We start from the raw sequence: 22,936 nt of genomic DNA on the forward strand, positions 1-22,936 counted from the left end.
GGACTCTACCTTTCAATGATAGATCTCTTTGCAGCCACTGATTTACTTTCTTTTGAGTTTTTGAATAATGGGGTAAAGTTAGAGGAACATCTTAATTTTTGGTCTTTAGAAATAAAGAGGCCCAAATATGTAACCTCCTTTTTCACAGGGTTATTGCAAATGGTACGTATATCACAGTCATTTATCGCTAGCAGTTCACATTTTTTATATTCAAACATAGGCCTGCAGCCTTAGAGAAGTCATTAATTATATTAAGAGCAATGGGTATCTGACTTGCATCTCTTAAAAAAAGTGTGGTATCATCAGCCAGTTGACTGATAATGATGGAGATGTCTTGGAAGTTACTGTTGATTATATGGGTTGCAAGAATTTGTGTACAAAGCAAAAATAAATATGTTGAGATTGGGCATCCCAAACGAATGCCACATTTCAGGTCAAATCTAGGGGTTGTGCCATGTTTCATTTTAACTGAGCTATTTCCGTTAGCATACAGGGTTTTAGCCTTACAACAACAAAAAAATCGCCAAAGCCAATTTTTTCTAGGGAATGAAGGATGAAATTATGTTCTATTGTATCAAAGGCCTTGTAGAAATCCAAAAAGAGGATATTGTGGTGATACACATTTGAGAGTAGATTCACCAGGGGCTGCTGCTGCTTTAAGGCAGACATTTAGAGTGCTGACGTAGGCACGGCTTGGGGTTTCCGGGGAGCCATGTTTTGCAGCAACCTAGCGGTTAGCTGGTTGCCACGAGAGATTGTGCTGTATCAGTGTTGTTTTGTGTGGCGAGTAAACGGAATTGACTCGACCTCTCTGTCTCCTCATTCCTGCACTCCCACAATATAACTATGTTCAGAGATCAGCTCAAAATAGACTGGTATGTCCAAGACAAGTCTATTATTAGAAATGTCTATTTCTCATAAAGCCTGACTGTGTCACATCAATGATTGTGTCTAGGACTGCTTTTTATTTTTGCAAATATGAGATCGATAATTTTATAATCATTATTGAGCAGAGAGATAGGTCTCCACTTATCAATGAGAAAGAAGCACGTATTTTTAGGCTTGGGATTCAAAGTTATCAGACCCTGAGTGAGGTGAAGCGGAAGTGTTGTTTTCTGAGCTTTCTGAGAAAACCTGTAGCAGAACCAAATCTGCTTGTTATTCGTCCGTCGCAGCGACGAGGACCATCTAGTCATCCTGTGATGGATGACTGATGACTTGCGCAGCAATTAAAGTGAGGAAGAGTTGCGCATCATCAACCCCACTCTCTTGTCCGAGACCACCAACTACCAGTGGCAAGACTAGCGAGACAACTGGCAATGGAGGAGGATGCAGATATTTCCTCTGGGTTTCTTCCCGAAGCCTTTCCCGTAGACGAGTATACCCGCAAGGCAGAGGGAGGTTTTAAATCAGAGTTGTCCTTCTCCTAGATTGGCTGCCAACCAAGGCTAACGAGTCCAACTGACCCACTCGGTTATACCGCCGGGAATCCGGTCGCCCCCGCAGCAGACTTTGTGAAAACAGAAAGTACCACGAGAAGGTGCTGCTGCGGACACATTTGCGTAGGAGCGGCCATATGCTAAGGTCCTGATGGACCCGCGGCGATCACTACACCAGGAAGCGAGAGGCCACCGCACCGCTTCGCATTCCTTTTGGCAAGTAGGGCATCTGGCCCAATACTCGCCACCTCCCAAACAAATCTGCTACACCATACACACACGCCTCACAATCAAAACAATGACGTCATACTGCAGCGACAGAGGCGGTCGCTCTGACTCTGCGCTGGGGGAGCGCAATGGCTGATGGGACTGTTAATGTCAGATTTAAAATTGTGTTTTAATGATGTGGCGTTCATGTTGTGGTTGTTTTGGGAGTTCGACTCAGACTAAGTAGGAGACCGTTTACTAACTAACTGACTGTAGGACTTTAATAACCTCAAAGAATGAAATAGTGAGACCAAGGTAATGGGTAAACTAGGAATATTTTTACTTTGGTAACCGGCAGACACATCCAGGGCATGATCTTACTCTTCACTGGCCTAGTGTTCTGCCGGTTACCAAAGTAAAAATATTCCTAGTTTACCCATTACCTTGGTCTTACCATTTCATTCTTTGAGGTTATTACAAGGACCGTGACAGACTGATGTCTCGGGGGGGGGGGGGCACTGTGTTAACTACCATAGCTTTCGGGAGAGCTCACTGTTTTAACGGGGGGGGGGGGGGGGCTTGCGCGTGCCTAAAAGAAAAGGCTGACTGGCTCTTGTTGCAAAGAAACATTTATAGCTGCAAGCATGTAGGCCTACTAGTCCATGGGCCAGAGCCCAAAATTTCCTATTTCGGTACACTCAAGGTGGCAAAACTTACTTATAATTTTTGAAAGGATCCATGTCTGTAGATGATATTTTGGTATGATAACCATTCCTGAGTGGCAGCTGTATCACAGTTATCAGCTCATGAAGTTAACCACCCGCTAAACTAAATTGCATTTTAGACGCTGGTGCATATCCTGGTTTAGCCTCATGGTCAGGACATTTTTCAATGTTCTATAATATTGTCTTTGGTATCATTTTAAAGGGGACCTTCTTAGCTTTCATTCAAGCCCTGTTGTGGATATTTCTCACAAATATAGAGGTCACTTGAGCTCTTCAACCCGTCAATAACACACATCTTTCTGCAATGTTCGCCTAAACTATATACTTTCTTTTAGCCCTGTGGCATCTAGGAATATCAGGGACACAAAACACAAAAACTGAAATACTCACAGGACTGTAAAGATTCAGGAAATGTATAATATACCCATACTATTTCATTGTGTGAGGTGATTGTGAACCTTAAATTAGAAGGGCATTATTACTAAGAAACTAACTAGACCAAAGCCAGTTAGTCCATGGGTCAGACCAGATATCGATATCACCCAAGGTGACACAACTTCACTGGTGCCATTTTATTTGGTACACTAACAGAAGTAAAATAATACATGATAACCTTTCCAAATGAGCAGCTATTTCATTTTTCTTTCAGGAAACCTGTTTCTGTGCCTCTCACGATTGTGTATTTGCCCAGATTTTTACAAATATAGCATTTCAACACCCCTGGTACTGATTAGCCTTGCTTTAACTCTGGGACAGTTCTTAGTTGGCCAACAACCAAGGATAACCAGTACTGTGTACTTCCATTCATTGTGCTAAGCTAGGCTAACGTGCAGCCAGATAGCTTTCTACTAAACACATATAGAGGAAACTGGTATCTACCTTCTTGTCTCACTCTGGAGAAGATTGTAAGCTAATTTCCCATAATGTTAGCATGTTCTTTTAATGTATATGTTAATATGATTAGTTAAAGTGGCTACGAGGAACTTTCATCTTGTGTTGATTTTAGCGGCCTCATGTGGACAAAATACAGCTGTTGCATAGCAACTAGGTAATGTATCTATTTGTGGCTATGTAAGAAAAATAATGGTAATATGACGCTGGTGAAGCAAAGTAAACGTTGTTTTAGTAGTGTTCATACACCTAAGTTACATGTATTTGTTTGTATGTGGCAGGTGAAAACTGACTGAATATGGCCACTGGTGAACAAGCAAGTTTTTACCCAATACCAAAGCGCCCACGGGTGGAGTGCATTATCCACTGTTCTGATGATACAGATAAGCTGGTTTCACTACAAAGTGTCGACTCATGGAGAACTCTGCTCAGGGCAGCTCAGATACGAAATCATGCACCAGTTTTGAAACTGGCAAAAGACATTCCTGAGGGACAGATTCCAGCAATCTACTACCACAGAAAGTGTCGCAGTATCTTCACTATGAAGCAAATTCTTGATGGCCTCCTTGCAAAAGAAAAGAAAAGTTGTGTCTCTGCTGAAGAGAAACAATCTAAGAGAGTAGCTCGACATGCTCCAAGTACATCTAGGACTTATGATGCAGAGTGCATATTTTGTCAGAAAAACAGCAAATATTCCAAGAGACCGAATACGAGAGAAGTACTGGTGCAGTGTCGAGAACTGCGAGCTGATGCAAAGATCAGGAGTGCAGCCACAAAGAAAAGGGACAGCAGAATCCTTGCCATTGTGAGTAGAGACCTTGTAGCAGCTGAAGGGCACTACCACAGGTCATGCTATAGACTTTACACCAAAGAAGAGGTTTCCAAAGGAGAGGTTGCCAGCAATGAAGATGATGATGCTGCAGCCCAGTATGAAGCTCCTGTGAATAAGGCATACAATGAGCTGTTCCTCTTCATCAGGATGGAGCTTTTTGGCAATCCTCAAGTGATGACAATGACTGATCTCTCTTCTAGACTGGTAGCTTCAATGAACTCCCAAGGCATTGCCCAAGTCAAGGAATCAACCAAGAAGCACATAAAGCGAAACCTGGAGAGTGAGTTTGCTGGAGCCTTGCAGATATTCCCTGATGAGAAAGGAAAATTCCTCCTCTATCCCGATAACTTGTCCATGAGGGAACTTGCCAAAGAAAATCAGTCTCTCAAAAGGGAGCTGCAGACCCTGAAAAGTGTCAGTGCACAAGATGTTATAGCCAAAGCAGCCATCAAATTGAGAGCAGACATTAAAAGTCAAGATGTTCCTCAAACCTGGCCGCCTGAAGTCAAACCAGAAGCAGAATGTCCTACCATTCCAGAGTCGCTCATTATCTTCCTGTACTCTCTACTCACAGGCTCAAATGATCCTGATCATGCATCCCAGAGAGTGCAGTGCCTTCTGCAGTCATTTGGCCATGACATAGTATATGCAGTGACATGTGGAAATACCAAGCCTTCCAAGCACATTGTTCTGCCATTCAGTGTCAAATCGTTGACAGGAAATGTAGAGTTGATAAACATCCTCAACCGACTTGGTCACAGTGTGTCCTATTCACAGATAGAAGAGATCAACACTGCCCTGTGTCTCCAGAAACTCTCATCATCAGGGAGTGGCATTGCCCTTCCAGCTAACATCCATCCTGGCATATTCACAACTTTAGCCTGGGACAATATCGACCGTCTTGAAGAAACTGTCAGTGGTGAGGGAACATCTCACAGAGTCAATGGGATTGCTGTGCAAGCAAAGCCAGTCAACCCACTTCCTGTCCAACCCATGCCCACTGTTCCCAAAACAAAGAAGAGAAGCATTGATGGACCCCCACCAATGTTACCAACTTACAATGCTGGACAACGGGTAGGGCCACCACAAAGCAAAAAGTCAGATGCCGATACTGCAGCCAATACTAAGCTTGCCAGAGAGAAAAACCTTATTTGGGTCCTAGCACGCATGTCACAACAAGAAGAACAGCCAGTCAGCAGCTGGACAGGCTTCAACATCCTGACTCGAGGAGAGATGACGGTCATCCCCGACAATATAGGCTATCTGCCTACCATCAATGCTCCAGCGACACAAATGTCTACTGTCAACGAGGTGCTTAACCAGTCACTGAGCATCATGCAGTGCTTAGGCCTGAGGAAGATTGTCTGTGTCTTTGACCAAGCCCTGTATGCGAAGGCTGTCGAGATCACATGGAAACACCATGACAAGTTCCATGATATCATCGTTGGGCTTGGGGTATTCCACACCATCTGCACACTGCTGGCAATAATAGGAAAGCGTTTCCAAGATGCTGGACTCAAAGACCTCTGCATTGAGTCTGGCATGATTGCAGAAGGCTCAATTGCTGGTGTTATGGATGGCCGCAAGTACAACAGGGCAGTGCGACTACACAAGCTCCTGTATGAGGCTCTCATGCGACTGACCTTGAATGGTTTCCTGTCCTGGTTGGAAGAAACTCACAGGAATGACATGGTTCACCTGAATGAGACACTGAAGACCATTGACAGCCTTGGGAAAGAAGTCTCACAACATGCTTTGAAGGAGGTCCTCAAGAACAGCTCTTGTACACGCATCATGGATCTATTTGAAGTCTACCGTGAGTTCCTTAGAGGTGGAAACGGCAGCCTCTCGAACTTCTGGATGTCCTATTTGGACATGGTTGAAATCTTGTTGGGGCTCATCCGAGCATCCAGAGAGGGAGACTGGATACTACACTTGGCTAGCATTCGAGCAATGATCCCATGGTGCTTTGCTTATGACAGGATGAATTATGCACGCTACCTCCCCTACTACTATGCCCAGATGTCTGAGCTGCCCATCACACACCCAGATGTGTACACAGAATTCATGGAAGGAGGCTTCTCAGTCCAACTGGGCTCCACCAATCCCTTTGGCCGAATCCCTGTTGACCAAGCTATAGAAGACACGGTGAACAAAGACACCCAAACAGCTGGAGGGACAAAGGGGTTCAGCTTGAAGCCAGGAGCTGTGACCAAATATTATCTCACAGCTGAGTATAGAAGCATGTACCTCAGACAGCTGAGAGACCTGACAGGTCAAGGCAGGTGCAAATGGTCTCATCCAGATCTACAGAGTCCAAGGATCAAGAGAGATGAAGCAGATGTCCAGTCTCTCATGGACCTTATGGAGAATAACTGGCTCAATCCTATGTCCCCTGATGAGATTGATTTGGTTAGCCTCTCCACTGGCAACATGGCTCCACCTGATGTGACCATAGATCTCTTGAGAGCTCTTGAGAAAGGAGAAGAGGCCTACCAAGCATTCCAGCAAACAAGGTTAGATGCAGACCCACCACCTGTGAAATTCCACGACAAGATGACCAAGCAAAGTCTGAAAACATTCTCCAATGTCAGCACAAAACAAGCTCATGGAAAGAAAGCACAGGATGTGGTTCTGAAGGCAGATAGAAACCTTTTCAGTCACATGATCCTGGTGGCTGAAAGCAGGAAGGTGAATCTGAAGGATGTCCTTGCCTACCCATTGGGCCCACTACCATGGGCACTGGCAAATGCTGATGGGTCCTTACGAAAAACAAACAAGGCTGCACTTGCCAGAGAACTTGAAAAGAATGTATCTCCTGCAGAAGACATCCCAATCCCATCTACTTCCATCATTGATGGGATGAGCCTGGTCCAAAAAATGAATGGCAACAACAAAACCTTTGCACAGGTGGCAGAGTCAGCCTTGACCCAGGTCCTCCATGAGGGAGCACAGAGTGGGAGGATTGATGTTGTTTTTGATGTCTATCACCAGACTTCGATCAAAGATGCTGAACGACTGAACCGGGGTGGAGACATCACTCTCCAGTACAAGAATCTTGCAGGGGGACACCACGTCCAGCAGTGGAGAAAATTTCTGTGCAGTTCCTCCAACAAGACCAGTCTCATCAAGTTTCTGGTGGAAGAGTGGAAACTCCCACGATACAGAGCTATGCTGCATGGCAAGGTGTTGTACATGACCTGTGAGGAAACCTGCTACAAGTTGACAGAAGATGGGTGTGAGGAAGCAGCAGAACTGCACTCCACACATGAAGAAGCTGACACCCGTCTGCCCCTGCATGCATTGCATGCAGCAAATGCGGGCTCAAAGTCAGTTATCATCACAGCTGAGGACACTGATGTCATGGTGCTTTGTCTTGGCTTCCAGAAGGACATCACCTGTCCCATCTACCAGAAGTGTGGGACTCAGAACCGCACACGTTTGTCGACATCACCAAACTGGCAAGTTCACTTGGAGACAGCATCTGTGACAGCCTAATTGGCTTACATGCCTTCACAGGCTGTGACACTGTCAGTGCATTCGCTGGTCGAGGGAAGCTGAATGCCCTGAAGATAGTGAGAAAGCACACTTCCTGCCAAGAGACTTTTAGTCAACTGGGACAGACATGGAATGTGAGTGATGAGCTGTTCCAGAAAATTGAGCAGTTCACCTGTCGGATGTATGTTGCTAATAGCAGCACTGCTGAGGTGAACAAACTGCGTTACCAGCTCTTCTGCACCAAAAGGGGAGAGGTTGAGTCCAGCCAGCTGCCACCATGTAGAGACTGTCTCTTTATGCCTGTTCAACGAGCCAACTATCAGGACGATGAAGGCAAGCTGGCCATTTACTGGATGCGCTCCCCACCTGTACCAGATGTGGTCTTGGAAATGCTAACATGCAAGTGTGTGCATTCATGCAAAATGCCAAGCTGCATGTGCCTGTCAAATGGACTTCCATGCACAGACATGTGCAGGTTACAGACCTGCAGTAACCAAAAACAGCAGGATGGTCCAGAACTGGACTTTGGACTTGGGGAGTCAGATGATGAGAGAAACGAGCAGTTTGATGAATGACAGTGTGATGATTCTGATGGTATTACTGTGGTAGTAGTCTATTGATGCACAGGATGTTGATTCTGGACTTGGTTACCCAGAGCTTGATAACAATAATGTAACCATATTCACATATACCCATTACCCTACCCATTACCATTACATATACCCACTAATGATATGGGATTACATGTATCATTGACTAGGTATATGTAAATGACAATGTTGTTTAAAATATTAAAATAGTTCATTACCTCACTATGGTATTCCTTTTTATCATGTATTTTGATTGTGTATTTAAACAAATGTATAGAGACCAGTTTGTGACCTAACTGGCTTTGGTCTAGTTCTCATTTAAGGCTCACAATCACCTCACACAATGAAATAGTATGGGTATATTATACATTTCCTGAATCTTTACAGTCCTGTGAGTATTCCAGTTTTTGTGTTTTGTGTCCCTGATATTCCTAGATGCCACAGGGCTAAAAGAAAGTATATAGTTTAGGCGAACATTGCAGAAAGATGTGTGTTATTGACGGGTTGAAGAGCTCAAGTGACCTCTATATTTGTGAGAAATATCCACAACAGGGCTTGAATGAAAGCTAAGAAGGTCCCCTTTAAAATGATACCAAAGACAATATTATAGAACATTGAAAAATGTCCTGACCATGAGGCTAAACCAGGATATGCACCAGCGTCTAAAATGCAATTTAGTTTAGCGGGTGGTTAACTTCATGAGCTGATAACTGTGATACAGCTGCCACTCAGGAATGGTTATCATACCAAAATATCATCTACAGACATGGATCCTTTCAAAAATTATAAGTAAGTTTTGCCACCTTGAGTGTACCGAAATATCGTCTGGCCCATGGACTATACTTGCTTTATGTCAGGTACGTCACCCGCGTTGTATGTTGTGACGGGGCGCCATCTTGTTAGGAATGCGCTGTGATAAGCATGTAAAAAATGTAAACAAGTACCTTAACAAAGCAATCTATGAGCGATCTGTTCATTGAAAACACTCAAAATAAATGTATTTTGACTAATGTGATGTGGCTTGCCTTTACTGTCTAGTAGTTCCATATTGTCTGCATAAGGTGAACCATGAATTCAACAAAAGCAACATAATATAACAATTAGTTTAATCACCACATCAAACCTCCACACGGGTAGCAAAACAAATAAGACACGGATAGGTCAAATAGCAAAACAGCCAACAAACACACAAATGTATGAGCATTAAATCAAAAACAGTGCATGCCAGCCTGCCTACAAGGGATCGAGCACAATGATTTGTCGGTACAAATAGGATCAAATGCGAGGGTCACGTTTCAACAAACCAGCCTATAACAACACACACATGCATGAGCATTGTAATACCAACAGAAATAGGCCAGGCTGCCTACAAGGGATCCAACACCCATCACATACAATACGGTGCTAATACTGTAGCGAATTCGGGGGGCAACCACATGAACTGCCGCAGCCGGGACGCGAACCCGTATTTGAGATATCGCCAACCGCTCAACTAAAGGCGCCGACCCGTTAACCAACGGGTCTACGTGTCCATGCACGTTACAATAGTTAATTGGGAATAGCCCTTACCTTAAAACAGAAGAGACCACAGAGGCCAGGGATCAGCTGCCTTTACTGTTCGTCTAGAAGCCCATGATGTGGGGACTGGCGATGAACTAATTTAATCCAAGATGTGATAAAGGGCGTTGGGTCGAATCTCTCCAAAAGGGGTCCATTAAGATCCCAAAAAATGGAGCGATGAGAAGCTGTTTTCACGCAACCTATTGCGGGCCATGCTATTGTAGGAGTGCAGGAATGAGGAGACAGAGAGATCGAGTCGAGTCAATTCCGTTTACTCGCCACAAAAAAAAAAACACCGATACAGCACAATCTCTCATGGCAACCAGCTAACCGCTAGGCTGCTGCAAACATGGCTCCACCCTGGAAACTCTAAGCAGTACCTACGTCAGCACTCTGAACGTCTGCCTTAAAGGAGCAGCATCCCCTGGTGAATCTACCCTCAACTGTGTATCACCACACTATCAATATTATTAACTGCAGAAAACCCCCTCTCGCACTCAGATGAGGTGGGGGGGTATGTCCTGCTTGCTGTACTCAGTTTTTCCAACGTCCGTTGGTAGCTGGTCCAATTAGGCGGGAGCGAGGGGCAGGTGGGGTTAGCATCAGGGTCCGAAATTAACACTTGCCACCCGCCAAAGGCGAGTAATTTTCTGATTGGCGAGTAAATCTCAGAAGCCTACCCGCCAAATGGCGAGTAACAAAGAAAGTGAAATCCAACCACTTAATCCCCCATCTCTCTCGCTCTCTCTCCTTAGCAACAGCAATAACATAGCAACAACAATAACAGAAATTAACCAACCAAAGTGCATTAGAACAATAACATAGCAACAGCAATAACAGAAATTAACCAACCAAAGTGCATTAGAACAATAACATTGCAACAGCAATAACAGAAATTAACTAATCAGTGTATTAGAATGTTGCTTGACGCTACTGGCGGGTAACATTACGCACACACTCGAGAGGAACGACAGCAGCACCCGTCAAACTCGGTACTAGCCTACTCTATTCTTTTAACTAACGTTAGCGAGCAAATCCAGTTACGTGGCGATATTTAGAAGGCGCAAAACCTCCCCTCCAGCTTCTCCTGTCGGCTTGTCCTGCTTTGTCACGCCGGGCGTTGGCGGGTTTGCGCTGACAGCAATCCAAGCAGGTGTAGCATCAGCATGTAGACGACGCCTCTTGCTCTGGTTGCTATTCGATTGGCTTAGATTTTTTAGTAAATCCAAAACTTGCGACTAAGCTCCCTTGTTTTTGTAATGATCTGTGCCCTCTGGCTATGTTAACTTATAACATTAATAAAGCAAGGACGACTTCTCTCGTGCTGGGTGTTTATTCACCGACCGGATTCAGACTGACGTTACGTACATCACGTTACTTTGTTGTGGCGCTACGGAAAGCCGTAAGGGACATTAGCAAATCAAATATTTCTAGCAAATATTACGTCTCCCTTTTTCTGAAAAGTGCTGCTTTCTCTGCAGGGATACAGACCACGTCGAGCACGTTTATAAGCAAATAACAATCTTAATAAGAAAGAATATGAAAGTAGAACTCTTATATAACTGGACTGCAACAAAGTAGTGCAAAACATTTCCTTCACTGTCTAAATGTGACACCGTAATAACATTTCATCTTTTTTTTTTCATTTCATTACTGGTAACTGCAAACATAGCAGGTAGGTACACAAGGTAAGTGAACGCTGTAAACATTTCTTTTCAAAACATAGCAGGTAGGTACACAAGGTAAGTGAACGCTGTAAACATATCTTTTCATCACAAGAAATGCATGAACATTTCAGGAACAGGTAAGTATGAACATTTCTTTTCCATCACTAGTAGTGCATGAACATTTCAGGAAGAGGTAAGTGTGAACATTTCTTTTCCATCACTAGTAGTGCAAGAACATTGCAGGTATAGTACAGGTAGGTGTACAATTATCTCTTTTTTTTAAAACATTCATAAGTCAAGGACTTGTCTTGGTTTGATCGTGCGACCTGACATCGTGGTGTAACCAGGCTGTGTGTCTGGTTGTCGCTGATTGTTCGTGTCTGGAGGTTCAGCATGCTCTTGCTGATGGGCTTGTGTGTTGTTGTTAGCACTGGTAACAGTCTGCTGTGAAGTGTGTGTGTGTGTGTAGTGTGAGTGTTCACTCTGCTTTGTCGCAGGTGTTGACGGTTGCGTCGGTAGATCTGACCTTCTTTGGTTTGGATGTGGTAGATCCTGTCTGTGTTCGCTGGTCTTTCCACAGTTGCAGGTCTCCAGGATCCATCCTCCTGCCGGAAGCAGATTGGTGTACCTGCGGGCAGGTGGGGCAGAGGTTTGGCTGTTCGGTTGTAGTACGCCTGCTGGCGCTGTTGACATACCTCTCTCCTTTTGTGAACATCCTCCTGACTGGCGACCTGTGGCTGCAGGTGTTTTGCTGTTGATGGGAGAATGGACCGCAGCCTCCGACTCATCAGTAGCTGTGCCGGTGATTTCAGGTTGTCCACCGGTGTGTTGCAATACTCCAGTAAGCTCATGTAGGGGTCTTTGTTCTCAGCTTTGGCTTTGTCCAGGATGTGTTTGGCCGTCTGGACAGTCTTCTCGGAGAGGCCGTTGCTCTGTGGGTAGTGGGGGCTTGTGGTGGTGTGTGAGAAACCCCATGTCTGTGAGAAGTTGCGGAACTCATCAGAGCTGTAGCACGGACCGTTGTCGCTGATGATAGTCTCGGGGATTCCGTGTCGAGCCATTGCTGCTTTCAGCTTCATGATGACGGCAGATGAGGTGCAGCTGTAAAGTCTCTCTAGCTCGAAGAATCTGGAGTAGTAGTCCACAGTGACTATGAAGTCCTGTGAGTTCCATGTGAATAGGTCTGTGCCTATCACTTGCCACGGCCGCTCGGGAATGGCGTGTGACATCATTGGTTCCTTTGCATTTGCGCTGCGCCGTTCTTGGCATATGCTGCAGTCTGCTACCGCATCCTTGATCTGTTTCCCCATGCCAGGCCAGAATAGTAAGTCTCTTGCTCGGAATTTGCTTTTTTCCACGCCAAGGTGGCCGGCATGGATGCGCTGTATCACGTCCTTGCGAAGCTTTTGGGGGACAATGATTCTCTCACCTTTGAACAGGATACCGTCCATTTCTGAGATTTCTGCTCTGTGGTTCCAGTATTCCTGGATGCTGGGCGGGCACTTTTTCTTTGTGTCTGGCCAGCCAGTGAGTGTGGCTCGTCTGAGTGCGGTGAGCTGTGGATCTTGCGCTGTTTCCTGCTTGATTTCTGTGAGTCTTGTGTCGCTCACAGGGATGTTGCTGAGGACTGTGTGCACTTGGGCCTCCATCCCTTCCTGTAGGTCACTGTCGTGGTGTTCTATTGACTTGCGTGACAGTGTGTCGGCCACCGGTATGTCCTTACCGGGGCGGTGGATGATTTGGATGTCGTATTTTTGGAGCGCCAGGATCATCCGTTGCAGCCGTGGTGGTGCTGCTGCCAGTGGCTTTTTTAGTATTGCCTCCAGAGGCTTGTGGTCTGACTCCACAATCACTTTTTGTCCGTACGTGTACTCGTGGAACCTCTTGCAGCCGAAGACCACAGTGTAGAGCTCCTTCTCTATCTGTGCGTAGTTTTCTTCAGTGCTGTTGAGTGACTTGGACGCATAGGCAATTGGTTTGCCATCTTGGAGCATGACAGCCCCAAGACCACTTTTGGATGCATCCACTTGGAGTCGCAGCTCTTTCTGCGGGTCGAAATATGAGAGTACTGGACCTGGGTGCTGTGTAATGAGATTCTTCATCTCCTGGAATGCCTTGTCGTGGACTGCATCCCACACAAACTCACTGTCCTGTTTCAGAAGCTGTCTGAGGGGTGAGTTTATCTGTGAGAGGTGTGGAGCGAATCTGGCGAGGTAGTTGATCATCCCGAGGACTGTCTCCAGCTCTGCTTTGTTCTGTGGGGGTTGCATGTCCTTGACCGCCTTCACCTTGTGTGGGTCTGGTTTGATGCCTTCGTGTGAGAGCACGTGGCCGAAGTAGCTTACCTCGGACACGCATATGTGACACTTGTCGGGGTTGAGCCTCACCCCTCGCTACCTTGTGCGCTTCAGCATTGCTCTGAGATGCTGGTCATGTTCCTCTTTAGTCTTGCCGAACACTAGTATATCGTCCACTATGGCCGTCACACCATCCGGTCCTTTATATGTTTCATCCACGCGTCTCTGGAACTCGTCTTGAGCGGACACGATTCCGAAGGGCAGTCTGAGGAAACAATACCTGCCAAACACTGTGTTAAATGTCGTCAACACTGAGGATTCAGTGCTCCAGTTTGATGGCCCAATAGCCTGACCGTGCGTCTAACACGCTAAAGTACTCAGCTCCAGCGAGCTTTATGGTGGCGTCCTCCAGCGTGGGGAGGGGGTAGTGAGGTCGTTGTATCACTTTGTTAAGAGCTCTGGGGTCTAAACACACTCTAAGTTTGCCTGTCTTTGGCTTCTCAACAATGACGAGTGCGTTCACCCATTCTGTGGGTTCTGTTACCTTACAGATTATGCCGCCTTTCTCCATGCTGTCAAGCTCGTCCCTCAGTTTGCTGCGTAGGGCGATGGGGATTCTGCGTGGCGGGCAGACGACCGGCGTTGCATCTGGTGTGACGCGGAAGGTGCACTCGCCTGGGAACTCTCCTATTCCCTGGAAAACATCTGCATACTCATCCATTATGCTCTGTGATGTGACATTGTTTTCCTCGCTCACAGCCATCACTATTTTTACCAAGTTTAGGTCACGGCATGTTTTCATTGCTATGACTGGTGGGGCGTTTGCGTCAATGACGTAGAAGTCCAGCATCATTGCATTGTCTCTGTACTTACATCTGACTTTGCATGTGCCTTTCACGCTCAGCGTGCCTCCTCCATATTCAGTGAGTCTGTGTATTGCTGGTTTCAGTGTCACATTTTTGAACAGCGCCTGGAACAGGTTGGTGGGAATAGTATTGGCCTGTGCCCCAGTGTCTAGTTTGAACTTTACCTTCTGTGGAGGTGTGCCTATTCCAACCTCTACATAGGCCTGCTCGTTGCTTTTCCCGTTATTCTCTATTGAGATGCAGTCTATGTACAGCTCTGTCTGTTCTCCCACAGCGGTGCTCTCCACTGTAATGTTGTCGAAGTACAGTTCTTCCTGCTCTCTGTCAGTGATGTATTCTTCTGGGTTCTCTCCGACGGCATGTACTGTGCCGCGGTAGTGCTTTGTCTGTCCCTGGGAGCTAGACTTGCATACTTTAGCAAAATGATTGAGCTTCTTGCATTTAATGCATTGTTTACCCTTAGCTGGGCAAGTGGCTTTAGCGCCGTATAGCCCTCCACAATAGCTACACGCCCTAGCGGCGGTGCTAACGTTACCCTCCCTTTGTCTGAAGTTAGAGCTGCTTTGGGTGCGTTCGGTTTGTAAGTCTTTCTGCCTATTGCGTGCACCGTTTCATGCGTGCTGCCCTGGCCCATAGACTTTAGCTGTTGCTTTGCTAGCTCGTGTGAGCGGGCTACATCTATGGCTTTTTCTAGCGTTAGCTCAGCTCCCTGGCTAAGTAGCTTTTCTCTCACTCTGGGTGAGTTGGTGGCAAACACGATGCGGTCCCTGACCATCTCGTCGGCATTTGGGTAGCCACAGTCTTTGACTAGAAGCTTTAGCTCAGTTACAAATTGTTCGAAGGATTCACTCTCTCCCTGCATCTTTTCATAAAATTTATATCTGGCATAAATTGAGTTTGCTTTGGGGGTGATGTACTCAGTGTACTTATCGTAGTACGTTTCTAGCTTCTTGGCTTGTTCTCCGCTGAGTGTCCAAGTTTTGTGCACATCGCGCCCTTTTCCCCCTATCCAGAGCAAGAGGTAGCTGCATTTCTCCTCTTCATTCTTCCCGCGCAGGGGGCCCTTGAACATTAGCTCCGTTATTTGTCGAAATCGTCTCCATGCTTCAGGTAAGTTCGCCGATTCCCAGTCCATCCGTGGAGCTGGAACGCCGTACAAATCCATATTGGGTATTTAAACTCCGCTACTCTGACACCATGTAATGATCTGTGCCCTCTGGCTATGTTAACTTTTAACATTAATAAAGCAAGGACGACTTCTCTCGTGCTGGGTGTTTATTCGCCGACCGGATTCAGACTGACGTTGTTACGTACATCACGTGACTTTGTTGTGGCGCTACGGAAAGTCGTAAGGGACATTAGCAAATCAAATATTACTAGCAAATATTACAGTTTTCTTTTTGACATAGCTATCTGTAGGCTGACTACAAAATAGAAATGAATAATGGCGATTTGGCACGCAGACTGAGTTGTTGGGTTTTTTTTCCAGTTTGTTTATTTTTTTCTGATTGCGCCGCCACGCTTCGATGATGGTGGCAAGAATTGCATGCATGCCGGTATCTTTATTAAAAGTGTCTCGTGTAAGGCGAATCCAGGCCGAACCACTGCTTTTTCTGACACACCCAGAGACGCATTCATGCGACGAACACAAGCCGACTCCGCCCCCCTCCCGAAGACAGCGTTGCCAATATTGCTGCTTCATCAAATCCAGCCATAGTCGGAACTGACGAGACCGGGGTGGGCAACTGCATCGACAGGCCGGGACATCCCAGTCCCAAGGAAAGAATATGATGATCTGAACCTGACGTACACTCAGCTTCAGAATGACTATGTCAACCTGCAGCAAGAGTGTGAAAAACTACGGGCTGAAAATGAGAAGCTTAAAGAGGAGCCGCAAAACTCTGGGTCCACAACCTGCAGTTCCCGGATGTCATCATCGGTCAACTGTGATGACAGGGCAACAAGAAGACAATATTATACTGAATAATTTTTTTCAAAATTTTATGAATCTTGATTGAATTTTTACAAAGTCATGAAGCAGAACATTAAAACAGAAACAGTACACAATAGAAACTAGACAATCTGATTTCCAGAATAAATAATCTGAAGGTAAAGATCAAACAAATACATTGAAATGACTCAGTGTCTATACGTATTATAAAAAAAGCTCGGTTTTCAGGGTAGTTTATGGTGTTACAAGATGCAGGAGAACTTTTGAAAATGAATTAAATGCACAATGACAAAAGGAAACTTATCTAGCCTCTGTCAACTATCACATGCCTCCTGGTTTGACACTGTTCCTCCTAGAAGTTTTGGAAGCTGCTGGGAGCTGCCTGCCTAGCCTCTTTGGTTTATGGAAGCTGATTTCCCCAAGTGGAGCTGGCTTGACAACTTTCCTGCTTAGGTCTTTCCACACACATGCTTCAGCTGTAACTGCTGCTTTCTCTGTCCTCCCCATCCTAACGCAGAGCTCAACTTTAAATAAAATTGCTGCTGCATGGCTGCAGCATGACCCAAGTCTGAAATGTGAAAAAGACAGAATAAAACATATTGACTTATCCAATATGTTTTAATTTGATGACCAGGGCTTGCAATTAACACTTAATCTCAGTCAAAATTAGGCTGTGGCTGAGAAGACTGTAAATTCTACTATATAATTTCGCATTTTTCCACTGCAAATTAATAACATCCACAGCTGGAACTCTGAATCAACAAGACACTGTGTGTCGTTCATGATAATGGGAATTTCATGCCCCGTTTATCACGACTGAGTTACAGGGAAAGGCACATTTTGATGTGATGAGGGGAGAAAATGACAGTAAAATAGAAGCAGATTTCATGTTTGCACAACAACTAGGCCGATATCACGAACCCTGAGCAAACTAGAAAAGCAACAGGACAAAAAATACTCACTCTGCCATGCAGGTACACTTGGCTGTGAGGACGTAGTTCTCAGGTTTGTTTATGATGACCCGTGCCTCGTACATAGCCGTCTTGTGTCCTTGTCTTTGACTTGGCAAGACTTCGGATTTCAGGACACAAAACTCAGAGTCTATGTCATGGTATTTTACATTTTGTACGTGACTGTAATGTCCGTAGACGCCTTGTCTTACTGACATAAGAATAATTCAAGAACGAGCCGACTTCGTAGGTTCTTAACTCTGTGTAGCTTTTACTAGCGTTCATCCGACATACAACCTTCATAACATGCACTTCTAACTTCCTGTATACGTCACACGCACTGCACGTACACCCGTGAGTGGGTCAAGTTAAACACGTGACAGGACCTCCAAAGTAATAACATCTTTCATTCATTACATCTCCCCCTCTAAGATTATTTTCTAAACATTTCTCTGAACATTTACTGCCAACAATTTTAACCTGTATATCACCCCCCTTTTCACAAAAAAATAAAAAATCTCCCACAGTACACAAGTCCATACGCCTCACAAATCCAGCCGGATTGCTGGCTTGCTCACCCTGCCAGAGCGAGTAACATATGGTGTGGAAGTTGGCATTTCTGCTGCTCGGGACTCATCCGTGTTTCCACTCTCCCCTGGAGTGACATGGTCAGGATCCCTGCTGACAAAGGTGAGTGTTTTAGGTGTGGCCAACAGGTGGCGCCTGTTCCTTCTGTAATGTTCACCTTGAGCTGTCTCCACTATGTAGGATCTGGGAGTGGAGCTCTGACTGTGAACTGCTGGCATTGTCCATGTTTTCTGTCCATCAAGTTTGGTGAGTACTGCGTCACCCGGGTTCAGTGGGCGCAGTGTCCGCACGCCGTTCCTGCGGTTGTAGTAGAAAGCCTGCCTCGATTTGGCTGCGGCGTCAGCGGTTTTGATCAGTTCCTCTTTAGGCCAGGCCGGTTTCAGGTTATGCTGCAATGTGGGTAAGGTGGTTCTGAGTCTCCTACCCATGAGCAATTCCGCTGGACTGGCTCCAGTGGAAGAAGAGGGTGTAGCTCTGTATGTCAACAGGGCGAGGAGAGGGTCTTCCTGCCTTAATATGCTTTTGGCTATCTGAACAGCCCTCTCTGCCTGTCCAATACTCTGGGGGTAGTGTGGGCTTGAAGTCACATGGATGAAATCATAATCCTCACTGAACCTCCTCATCTCTTCTGAAACTAGCTGTGGCCCATTATCGCTAACTACAATTTCAGGGATACCAAAACGTGCAAATGTAGCCTTCAGCCTAGCTACAACCTGACTGCTAGTAGTTGTTGGTAGATTTAGGATCTCCAAAAACCTGGAATAATAGTCAGACACTATCAAGTAGTTTTGCTTTTTGTACTCACACAGGTCTATGCCAACTTTCTGCCATGGTCTGGATGGGAGCTCACTTGACATTAAAGGCTCTTTTCTCTGTGTGTTCTTGTGTTCTCTGCAGAATTGACATTGCTGTATCTTTGTTGTAATGTGCTCTGTCATTTTGGGCCACCACACTGACTGGCTAGCTCTCTCTCTGCACTTAACTATCCCCTGGTGCCCGTCGTGTATTCTGTCTAAGATCACCTCCCTCATCTCTGTGGGAATGACGATATGACTGCCTCTGATGACTAAACCATCTACCGCAGATAACTCCCCTCTCACCTGATAAAAGTCTCTGACTGTCTCCGGCACTTTATCGACATACTCAGGCCAGCCGTGTCTGATGAAGCCCAACACTGTCTGGAGCTGCAGATCCCCATCCGTGCTCTGTTTTATCTCCTGCATCCTTTGAGGTGTGGCAGGCACCTGGCACACGATGGCATCAATGTGCGCTGCAACATCATCATGAGAAGCACCATCTCCGTAGCACTGCTCTGGGCCTCTGGAGAGTGCATCAGCCACAGCTAAAGTTTTGCCTGGTGCGTATTCAGCCACTGCATTGAAACGCATCAGCCTCATTAACAGTCTCTGGCACCTAATGGGCACATTATCCAAGTCTTTGCTGTTCATGAGAGGCACTAGTGGTTTATGATCGGTGACAAGTCTGAAATTGTCAAGCCCAAACAGGTACTTCTCGAACCTTTCACATGCCCAGACGCTGGCTAAGCACTCTTTCTCGATCTGTGCGTACCTTGTCTCTGCGTCACTCAGCCGTCGGGAGCAGTAGGCCACGGGCTTCCAGTGTTCCCCGTGCTGCTGGAGCAGAACGCCCCCCAGCCCGTAGCTGCTGGCATCTGCTGACACCACCGTAGCCTTAGTGACGTCATAAAAGGTGAGTACCGGGGCGGTGGCGAGTGCTGCTTTAAGGTCTTGGAATGCTGTGTTCTGTGCAGGTCCCCACAGCCACTCTGTCGTTGCTTTAAGCAGTCCATAAAGCGGCTGACCTACAGTGGACAGCTCTGGGACGTATTTTGCCAAATAGTTCACCATCCCGAGGAACCTCTTGAGTTCCGTCACGTTCTGGGGCTGAGGAAAGTTCTCTATTCCGGCCACTTTGTCCGGGTCAGGTCTGATGCCTGCCTCGTTGATGATATGACCAAGGAAGCGGACTTGTTTCTGTTTGAACTTGCATTTCGCTTGGTTCAGTTTGAGACCTGCTGTTTCAATGACCCCCAGCGCTTCTGCTAGGCGCCGGTCATGGATTTCCTCAGTCTCTCCATGTATAAGGATGTCATCCATGTACACCTCTGTGCCCTCTAGCCCGGTCAGAGTTTCCGCCATCTTTCTCTGGAAAATCTCTGGAGCACTCGTTATACCAAATGGAAGGCGGCAGAAAGCATACCTCCCAAATGGGGTGATGAAAGTGGTGAGCCCCCTGCTGTCTTCATGCAAGGGGATCTGGTAAAACCCACTTGCTGCATCCAACGTTGTGAAGAACTTTGACCCTGCGAGCCTTGGCATTATTTCCTCCATAGTGGGCAGCACGTATTTCTCACGTTTCACCGCTCGATTCAGCCTCCTGAGGTCAGCGCAGCAGCGAACCTCTTTCTTGTTCGGTTTCAGCACCGGCACCATAGCGGCGCACCATTCTGTGGGCTGAGTCACTTTTTCAATAATGCCCTCATTTTCCATGCGCTGCAGTTCTTTCTTAACCAGTGGTACAAGTGGCAGCGGTATCCGTCTGGCTGTATGCACCGCGTATGGCTGGGCACCCTCCACCAGAGCTATTTTCACTGGGTCTGTTTTCAGCAGTCCACTTGAACCGAAAACTCCACTGACCTCATTCATCCGCTTCACTAGACCCATCTCCACTGCCTCTGGACGACTCAGCAGACAGCTGCCTCTCCCCTTGATCACATACACTGGAAAGGAGTATTGTTTCTCCTTGTAGTTGGTTGTGGCTTGAAACTGTCCTATGCAGCTGATGTTTCCACCTGGGCTTATGAAGCATGTGTCAGGAGGTCCCAGTTTTATGTTTGGCTTCAGCTTTTTAAATGTCCCTTGGTTGATAACAGTAGCGTCAGCCCCCGTGTCAATTTTAAAGGTTATTGGTACATCACTTATTGTTAAACTAACAGTCCAATCTTCCTGACTGCTCTCTTTGCCAACTTCTCCCAGAAAGTACAGCTGTTTAACCTCTTCAGTGACTTCTCTCACCGCTTTAGAGTGACATACACGCTCCCAATGTCCCTTTTTATGACACTTGTTGCACTTACTGTTCGTTGTAGGACACTTCCGCTCATCGGTGTGCTGCGTCTTGCCGCACCTCCCGCATTCATCTACTTTGTTGGTTGCCGGACTGCCGCCACCATGACGCTGTCCGCCCTTTTTGTTTTGGCGTTCGTCCCGCCATCGGACAACATTGACGTTAGCCAGCAGGGCCTCTGGTTGGTTAGCTTGGAGGCTGAGCTGCTTTGTTATTGCCTCCGCCTGGCGCACTTGTTCAATGACTTTCACCAGAGTAAGGTCCGCTGTGAGCTGGAACTGACGGGAGAGCACTTTGTCTTTTATGCCCACTACCAGACGATCTCTGATATGTTCATCCCTCTTGTCCCCAAACTCACAGTGTTCAGACAGCTCATACAATGTCCGGATGTACATCTCCGCTGTCTCTCCTGGCTGCTGGCTACGTTGATAGAAGCACGCCCTCTCATGTATGATGTTACGGCGGGGAATAAAGTAGTCGTCGAACTTTTTCAGTACGATATCATAGTCCACTTTATCACCCTCCGCCGCGAAGTCAAACGAGCTGAATATCTTTTCAGCCTCGCTGCCCATTGCATAAATCAGCGAACTCACTTGAATCTCCCCGTCGTCTTTATCCAGCTTTGTCGCGAGCCTGAAGCGCGAAAACCGTTGTCTCCACTCCGGCCATTCAACGGGGCAGTCAAACTTGAATTCACTCGGCGGATTAAACTTCGGCATGACCGCTCGTGTTCAGATACACAGACTATTCTGACACCATGTAATGTCCGTAGACGCCTTGTCTTACTGACATAAGAATAATTCAAGAACGAGCCGACTTCGTAGGTTCTTAACTCTGTGTAGCTTTTACTAGCGTTCATCCGACATACAACCTTCATAACATGCACTTCTAACTTCCTGTATACGTCAAACGCACTGCACGTACACCCGTGAGTGGGTCAAGTTAAACACGTGACAGGACCTCCAAAGTAATAACATCTTTCATTCATTACAGTGACCACAGACAACATAGTTGTAAGCATCCAGTGACTTGTATGCCCGCAACTTCTCTCTTGTGTATACACTCGGTTTCTCCACCAAATATGTATATCTGGCCACTGGATATTAGGCCACTTAGTAACGTCTTCCACCCACTCGGTAATACCACACGGATCTGGAAGTCGGTTGCCGTTCGCCAAAGTTAATTTATTTGGGTAACTTTCGCGATCTTTTGTCGTTAATCCCCTTGCATGGTTTGACAAACTAGCTAACTCCGCCATACTTCCGTTGCCTAAACCACACCTACGTCATCACTGTTTACAAACAGTAAAAGGGTCGTTTTAGTTGGAAGCCCCGCCCCCCACTTGAAACATCTTCCCGCGCGCCTGTCCTGCGCCGCTCACATTCAGCACAAGATACGAACGTCGCCTTGGCGGACGATGGTCATTCGCCTTCATTCGCGCATGCTATGACGATATCGTGAGGTGTTTCCATCAGATGTGGTGTGTACGGCCTCTCAAAATGCCTCTCAGTGTGAAAGTATACTATAAAAAGTTTGGCTCTCACAAATTCAAAGTACTACGCAGCCTCATCTAATCTGTTCATGGTTTGCAGCCGGGGCTTCAAGCCAACCTTCTTCAACTCTTCACCCCCCCCCCCAATAAACGCTTTGCAAAAGCTAGTTGTCACTTTGGCTCTGTCGGCTTTTAATCTTTCGCAATATGGTTGCTGGTTAAGATAAGTGAATGCGAAAATACCCCATTGCAGCCTAACCCCACACACCCTTGTCCCATGTTGCCTGTTAACATCACCC

The sequence above is a fragment of the Lampris incognitus genome, chromosome 3 (genome assembly GCF_029633865.1).
Source record: "Lampris incognitus isolate fLamInc1 chromosome 3, fLamInc1.hap2, whole genome shotgun sequence".
Taxonomy (NCBI): Eukaryota; Metazoa; Chordata; class Actinopteri; order Lampriformes; family Lampridae; genus Lampris; species Lampris incognitus.